At 45.4% G+C, this 8808-nt stretch overlaps 1 non-coding gene across 1 annotated transcript; it reads right to left on the reverse strand.

The window, feature by feature from the left end:
• Positions 1-1004: 1004 nt before the first annotated feature.
• TRNAK-UUU lies at positions 1005-1077 on the reverse strand. The gene has a single exon. It is a non-coding gene; the product is annotated as a tRNA-Lys (tRNA).
• Positions 1078-8808: the final 7731 nt, after the last annotated feature.

Genomic DNA, 8808 nt, shown 5'->3' on the forward strand with positions numbered 1-8808 from the left:
TGTTCAACCTGTATCTAACTTTGAGAAGACTTGACCTATCTGAGTCTTCAGTCAGTGGACACAGAATGTCTATTTATTTAGGTCCTCAATTTCTTTCATCAGCCTTTTGTGGTTTTGTATTTTTCAGCACGTCCATGTTCCAGTAGATTTGCTTCTAAGTTATCTTTTTAAGCGATGTATGTGGAACTGTATTTTAGTTCTGGTGCCCACGTGTTTATTGCTGGTGTCCAGAAATACAATTGATTTTTGTATTTTGATCTTGTGTTCTGTGACTTTGCTGAGCACACATAATTGTTCTAAGAGGATTTTGTTTGTTTTTGGTTCCTTGGGATTTTCTATGTAAGCCATCATACCGTCTTCAAAGGGAATGGGAAGTACAATCCTTAGCCAGAGAGGGAGGGCAAATGTATGTTTCTAGAGAAAAATACAATCCACTGAGCAGTCTGCACCAACTCACAATTGGCCCAGACTGCGGAAACGTGACCCTGTGTTTCTGGGGATGCTGAGTATTTCACCTAAGACCTTACTACAGTGTCTGTCAAGTAACGCAGTACCCTTTGTCTTATATTAGAATGTGACATCACCAGGACTTGGCAGACAGATCTCCCCATCTGCCAAGAAGCTCAGTTGTGAGTGTGAAGGACTGAAAAGCTAAAGGTCCCAGGTTTTGACACAGTGAACACTTCACTCAATAAATATCGTTTCCAGATCCTTTTCAAAAACACCCTGGAGGGATAGCTGGAGGGATAGCTTTCTTATACTCCTTGGACTGTAAGCCTTTGTACTGTGGTCCTGGGGAAATCTTTATCAAGAAGCACTGAAGTCCTTTTCTGCTTGGAAGAGAATAGCAGATCTCAGCTACTTTGGCTTAAGGTTGCAGGTGACTGACTTTTTGGTGTTTTCTTACTTTAGACAGATAGAAGTTGTCAAAGTGGATCCCAAATTTCTTTTTTTGAAAGATAAAACTGAACAATCCTCTGATCCAGGGAAGGTAAGGACCACAGTGCCTGGACAGGGACTTGAACCCTGGACCCTCAGATTAAAAGTCTGATGCTCTGCCAACTGAGCTACCCAGGCCCCAGAAAGGGCTTCTCTTCCAGGCACATAAATAGGATCGGGCTTAATAGCGTGGCAGATTCATCCTTGCATCCAGGAAAGGCAACTGAGCAGGTGTTTAACCTCTATAGTCAATGCACCCAGCCCTTGTTTATGTTTTCTGTAGGTAGGTAGAGAAGGAATGTAAATGGCATCAAGAAAACAATCCTTGGGGCACCTGGGTGGCTCAGTGGGTTGAGTCTCTGCCTTCAGCTCAGGTCATGATCTCAGGGTCCTGGAATCAAGCCCCACATCGGGCTCTCTTCTCAGTGGGGAGACTTCTTCCCCCTCTCTCTGTCTACTTGTGGTCTCTCTGTCAAATAAATAAATAAAATCTTAAAAAAATAAAAGGAAAGAAAACCCTTATTTTGGTACTTGTAGAAAGGGAAAATAAACAGAAGAAACCAACCAATGGCTCCCAATAAATATTTATGGAATGCGTAGTGAAATCTGTCAGCTCTCATTTACTGGGCACCAAGAAACACCAAAAAGGAAACACAGAGGAACAAAGAAACAACAAAAATATAAATGAATAATAAAAAACAAGAGAAGAAACATGGAAAGCAACCAATGGAGAACAATGGTAAGAATCTGCCAAATTTGGTAACATCTACCAATTTTTTTCTTGGTGCAAGAAAAAAGCAAGACATTAAAAAGGAAGGGAGATGTCTGGTGACCATGAATGGCCCAATGTTGCACATTTCACTGATGTTCTGAACCCCTAAGAGAATTTTTACAACTTGATATTCCCTCTTACAATTTTCCCTGGACACGTAGCGCTTTTCTTCACATGTTCAAATTCTTCTGAAGGGTATTGTGACTTGTATCAAAGGAATCTAAAAAGCTCAATAATTTAATACTTAGCAATATCCATTGAGAGAGAGGGAGGGAGATAGAGACAGAGGGAGACCCCTTCTTTAATCTTCTGTGGAAGATTTCGCATTGATCCTTTATCTCCTTGAATTTGTATTTCCATTCCGTGTCTCTCATAGATTTTTTTTATCTCAATACCGTCATTTTGTATTTAGTCTTTCTCGATATTCCTACCATACTTTTACGTATCCAATATAAGTATAAACATTAAAATCTGACGTTATTTCCTGTGACCCCAAATCTATGTTAAGAATACTTCTTATGGTGGCACCTGAGTGGCTCAGTGGGATAAAGCCTTTGCCTTTGGCTCAGGTCATGATCCTGGAGTCTTGGGATTGAGCCCCTCGCCAGGCTCTCTGCTGCTCAGGGAGCCCGCTTCCTCCTCTCTCCCTGCCTGCCTCTCTGCCTACTTGTGATCTCTGTCAAATAAATAAATCAAATCTTTAAAGAATACTTCTTATGGATTGGGTTGTATTTGCATCTACCTGTAGTGCAAAGTAATAGATAATTTGAAGACCCTCTTTCCTGGAAGATGTAATGGATGTGAATGTAGAATTTGTTTTCCCCCAGTTACAGCCCCCACAATGAAATTCCATAAGAGGCCACCTCAGCTGAAGGAGGCATCTGACTCAGTATTTCCAATTGTTCCCACATTGGAAATCCACAAGGACAGCGTTCCCACAAATCCAGGCCAATGTGCCACAGTCAGATGAGTCTTCGTTTACAGAAATGTCTTAATTTACCAGAAGGGTGAGATTTTTCTGAGGAAAGTGAGAATGTGGGATTTAGAGCTGTACTTCCCTGGCAGACTGATTCTCAGAAGGTGAATTTTCTGTCACCCTTTTTAATTAAATAGGAAAGATCTAGAAGTAGATTTAGTTAAACTGTTTGGATAGAGTTCAGCAGAAGTTGCTTATAAAACTGACGGTCAAGGACGGCTTTGACTTGTTGATCTCTAGACCCCAAGGCAGGTATATCCTCGCTAACATGCGATTCCAGTATCATGATTAGTGTTTCTAGTGTGAAAGTGATTTCATTCCTTTCCCTGAGTCTTTTTCCTTCGTCCTTCCTCGTTCATTTCTTCTCCCTTTCCTCACTCAGCCTCTTGAAACCCAGTCCCCTTGAAAAGCAGGTGGTTCCAGTAGCTCCTCCAAGTTCATGCCTTCCCGATCCACCCAGGATGCAGATCCCGAACCCGCTTCCTAAAGCCCATATGGCCCCAGAATGGTCCAGGAATTGCATGGCCCCGTGCCCCGTGAGAGCTGCACTCTGCACACACCTGACTGGAGGCTGTAAAATACTGCCCACCAAATCCGGATTTGAAATCTCTCCAGTGCATTTCCCCAATCCTCTGATGGAGACTGTGACAGAGAGGCTGGAGCGCACAGGGACAGTGAGATTCCTGTTGTCACCTGTCCTCTCCTGCTTTCCCACTTGGCAGGGCTGGCTGCCCTCGAATTCCTGCCTCCTTTCCCGTTTGCCAGTCCCTACTTGTTCTTTGGATCTCAGTTCCCACGTTACCCATGACCTCCTGCTAGAAGCTTTTGCTGCCTCCTCAAAACCAGCTTTTGAAGCTCCTGGAATATCCCAGGATGCCTGAGATTGTCTCAGTTTGATGAATAGCACTTATTGCGTGTCATATTATCACTCTTGTATGTTCCCTTCCTGACCGTTAGCATGCTCAGGGCTCAGTCCTTCAGCACCACGTACAAGCAAATGTCTCTTTCCATCGTGGGATGCTCCCTCAAGCTCCACATTCACTTATGCACCTGCCTTCTTCTCGGGAATTTATACCTGACCTTGTCAAAACCCGAACTCCTGGCCTTCCCCATCTGCCCCATCTCAAGAGGCAGCCGCTCCAGCTGAAGATGCTCTTTGGCTCCAGTCCTAGAGTCCAGCTCCCAGCTCCACCCTCAAGATGTATTCACTTCCCCAACTTTGCTTCCTCCTCCTGTTGCCATCACACGAGAAATCTACCATCACCTGTTGCCTAGATTTTGGCAATGGACTCCGCTGCTCTCCGGCTTCCTATTTCCCCTTGCCCCTTTCCTGTCTGTTCTAAACATAGAATGAATGGAAAACTCTCCAAGGGCTCTGCTCCGATTCCAGGATGGAAGCTGAAGTGCTTCCAGCGACCTGGGCAGCCATCCCCGCTCCCTCCTCCCCTTCCCCTGCCGCACAGCCTCCCCCTCCTACTCGCCTGTGCTCCACGAGTGCTCCTGCCTGGAAACTCTCCCCACCCCTCCTCCCAATATATGCCTTACTCATTTCTTCCTGTTTTAGAGTTTTGCTCAAATATCACCTTCTCAGGGAAATCTTAACCTGTTCAACACATTTAAAAACACTTTTTAAGGAGTCATCCCTATTATCTTCCTGCTTTATTTTTAATGAGGACGTATATATTTTTCATTCATTGGTCTGAATTTCTGATAAGAACGCAAACTCCACAAAGACAGAGATTTTTGCCCATTTTGTTCCCAGCTATCGTTCTGGTGTCTAGAGGCACACATGTAGCTACTCGCTAACAGTTTGTTGAGTGAAGGTTGAATGAATGGCCGGTCACTTACATAGGAAATACTTGACCAGTGAGGCTTCTGCAGGAGAGTGTGTAAGCAAATTTCAGGAGCTTAACCCTGAACGGGGACAGAAATGGGCTTTTCATAGGTAAAGCGTTCTAGATTCTGTTTATAGGGCTCCTGGTTGGTGTATAAACCTGGGTGGCTAACGGTGGGTCTTCTGTCTAATCGCGGGGTCCGACGTGCTAGCCAGTGTCCATGCAGGGGTTAACGCTCGCTCGTGCAGGGTTGAGCACCTGACATCCCTAGTCCCATCTGCAGAGCCGCAGGCTCATTAATTCATTAGTTCATCCCCTTCCCAAACCTTCAGACTGGGCCTGCATAAACCCTGACTTCTGAGCCCCTGGTGTCCAAGGATAAGGGTATAAGGCATGAGGCCCCAAGGCATGGCAAACTGTTCGAAAGACGACATGTCCTGTGAGGCTTCCGAATGCTGCGTTGAGAGATTTTACTCATTTGGTTGTTTAGTATTTGGGAATAGTAATGGACTCCCAGAGTTCAAAATGATTACACAGTGACGTTTCCCGTGTCACCTACCTACCTACCTGGTTCCTACTTTGTCCCCCAGCCCCCACAGGTTCTGCTGTTCTTCACTTCCAACCTCTCCTTCTGGAGTTTACCCACATTCGTGTAACTTTGTTCACTTGTTCTGGGCCTTGCCTTTGGTACTTCACAATACAGGTTGGAAATCTTTACGTGTTCATTCAGAGGAAGTTTCCTTGTCTCTCTTCATGCTGTTTTATATTTTTAGTGTGAAATATAACAGGTAAATAAAATCACTGTGCTTAACCAGGAACATCTGACTGTCACTTGCGATGGTGATCGGTGTGTGCTGACACCGAGAAGTTGTGTGTGTCTCTTCCCTATAACCTCTGTCCTCCATGTGCTCCCAATGCCCCAGAAAAAACTCAGTCCTGACTTTTTACATTCTTAATACATTTCACCATGTGCACATATATCCCTCAACAATATAACCTAATTTTGTCTGGTTTTGAAACGTACATAAGTATCATCATCTTAAATGCTTCCTTTGTGTCTTTCACAAAAATCTCTTTGTAAGGCTCATCCGTATTATTTTCTGCAGCTCAGACCTGTTGTCAGCTGCTGAATAGCACTGGACACTGTTTATCCGAGTGAGTGCAAATGTTCACTCCGGTTGTTCCCAGTTGTTGGCTCTATGGACAACAAACACTACGTGAAAATTCTCCTACGAGTTTCCTGCCATACACGTGCACTTACTTCTCTTGGGGAAAGATCTAGGACAATAGGGTATGCACATCTTCAGCTTACTAAAGCCCAGCTGTTTTCCACAGTCTCGGTGTCACTTTAGACTCTCAAGAATAGTGATCAAAGTCATCACTTCACATCCTTGCCAAAAATTAGTACTTGTCTATTTAATTTCAGCAATTGTGGTGGAAGATCTGTAGCATCTAATTATAGCATCAGTTTGCGTTTTCCTGATTTCTGACAAGGTTGCTTGCTGACAAGGTCGTTGTTTTCTAGTAGGTCCACAGGGGCGCCTGGATGTTGGTTTTGACTCAGGTCATTATTTCATGGGATGCCCGCTCCACAGGGAGTCTGCCCGAAGATTCTCTCCCCGTGCCCCTCCCCCAGCTCACATGCAGGAGCACATGCTCATCCTCACTCCCTCTCTCTCAAATAAATAAATAAATCTTCAAAAAATAATAAAATAGGTCCACAAACTCTGTGGCACTCCTGTCATCGGAAGGTGGTCCGAATACCCTCTCCTTGCCTGAGGGTCACAGTGACCGGCTTCTGAAGAGCAGAGCGAACAGAAGAGACACTGGTGACATCGCAGGCTAACCGTTCTCCGCCGGGCTCCTGTCCTCCCTCACAGACATCACAGTCATAGAAGCTCTTTCTGTATTCCATGTTCCGTATTCTCATGCTAGTCCTGTCAGTTATGTATGTGGCAAATGTCTTCTGCCATTTTGTGACTTAGATTCATCCTTTCATAGTGCTTTTTTTTTTTTTTAAGATTTTCTTTATTTATTTGACAGAGAGAGATCACAAGTAGGCAGAGAGGGAGAAGCAGGCTCCCTGCTGAGCAGAGAGCCTGATTCGGGCTCGATCCCAGGACCCTGGGATCATGACCTGAGCCAAAAGCAGAGGCTTTAACCCACTGAGCCACCCAGGTGCCCCCAGGAATTAGTTTTTATGTATGGTATATATTTTTTCCATGTAGATATGTACATGGCACATATTTATTGGAAAGTCCTGCCTTTCCATATTCTTCTCTATCTACTTCCTGTTATTACACACAGAATGTGTTCCTTCTTGTCCCATTGAGCCATTTGTCTGTCTTTGCACAAACACTGCACTGTCTGAGCAGTTAAGGTTTTTTATTTTATTTTATTTATTTATTTGATAGAGAAATCACAAGTAGGCAGAGAGGCAGGCAGAGAGAGAGGGAAGCAGACTCCCTGCCGAGCAGAGAGCCCAATGCGGGGCTTGATCCCAGGACCCTGAGATCATGACCTGAGCTGAAGGCAGAGGCTTAACCCACTGAGCCACCCAGGTGCCCCTGAGTAGATAAGGTTTTAAATGAAGTGTGATTTGTTTTTTGGTTTGTTTGTTTTGAGGTAAAATTGCTTAGATTTTAGAAAACAGTAGTTTAGAAAACATTAGTTTCAGGTGCACTGCATAATAATTTGATTATCTGTGCACCATACCAAGTTATCACAATCCTAAGTCTAGTTATCTTGCCTCATGACACAACTGACACCCTTCGCCCGTCCTCCAACCCCCTCCCCTCTCTCAACTGCCAATCTGTTCTCTGTGTCTGAGTTTTGTTTTGTTTGTTCATTTGCTTTTTTTTTGGATGCCACAGAGAAGTGAAATCACACAGTCTTTCTCTGGCTACTTAGTTAACTTGACCTGTGTGGAATGTGCTGGGTCCCCTGCAGTAGTGAAGCTGCCAGGAAGCTTTGAGTGAGGGGCTGGCGGGGACTCAGGGATGAAGAGGGCTGGGGACCAGGCCTTGGTGCGACAGGGTCTGGCTGTGCCTCCGTCCACACTAGCCAGGCAGAGGAGCGTGCAAAGATGGCACTCGCCTTCACCTCTACCTCTGAAGGAATTCGGCGGGCTCCCGTCCTCCAGCAGACACTTTAAGATTAGCAAATGAATCTCCTTCACAGAGAATCCTGCCAACTCTGGGAGGAGTGAGTCAGCCTGGGGGCCCTGGACAGAGCCCCTTTAGCTTCCAAAGCCAGATGTTTGGGGGCCTCCATGCCCTAGTGTGGGTCCCGAGGTGGGACACAAACCCCTCTCTCCTCAGAGAAACTCCAGGCCTGTGAGCTTCCTTCTGTGTGTGTCTGCTCCCCAGAGCTGGGGTTTTGGTGAGACTGCGTCTATGCCTCTCCTTCCCATCTGCGATGGCCTATTTATCCCTTGTGGAGGAGGGAGTTAGGCTACCTCTTAGTTCTTTTTCCACGGGGATCGTTGTGTTGGCTTCCAGGTAAGCTGGACTAAAACCAACGTTCCAGTTTCGTGGACAGCTTTGAGTGGAGAACACATGAGCACATGACAGCAACGAACCTTCGCCTGGCTTGAAACCAGACTTAGATTTCCTTTGTAATGTGTTTGCTTTGGGGATGTCCCTGCTTGGCTTAGAGCTCAGATCTGGGCACATCACTTGAAGGAAAGGCCTACTTGAAGGTAATGAATTAAGAAATAAGCTCAATTCCCCCATTTTGCTTGGGGAGCAAGCTCACACTTGCTGACCGTGGCCCACACCTTTGGAGAGTGTTCCTGGCCTACACTCTCAGCTTTCTACTTCCCGTTATTGTGGGGGCATCTAACCTGCCAGCCCACCTTCCAGACCAGATTCATGGCCCAGGAGCTTATGAAGCCAATATAACTGATGGCGGACACCATCACGTGACATCTGCTGGCTGTTCATTATCATTCTCCCCTTTCAAACTACGTTCGACTGCTCCTTCTCCATCTCCAGGACATGAGATCATATGACCCATTTATGGTAAGTGGGATAAGAATAAAATAATACCTGGGACGCCTGGGTGGCTCAGTTGGTTGGACAACTGCCCTCGACTCAGGTCATGATCCCGGAGTCCTGGGATCGAGTACCGCATCGGGCTCCCAGCTCCACGGGGAGTCTGCTTCTCCCTCTGACCTTCTCCTCGCTCATGTTCTCTCTCACTGTCTCTCTCTCAAATAAGTAAATAAAATCTTAAAAAATAATAATTTAAAAAAGAATAAAATAATACCCAAAACTTCCAAGTTA

Source organism: Mustela putorius, unplaced genomic scaffold, assembly GCF_011764305.1.
Source record: "Mustela putorius furo isolate JIRA1106 unplaced genomic scaffold, ASM1176430v1.1 tig00000594_pilon_pilon_pilon, whole genome shotgun sequence".
Classification (NCBI taxonomy): domain Eukaryota; kingdom Metazoa; phylum Chordata; class Mammalia; order Carnivora; family Mustelidae; genus Mustela; species Mustela putorius.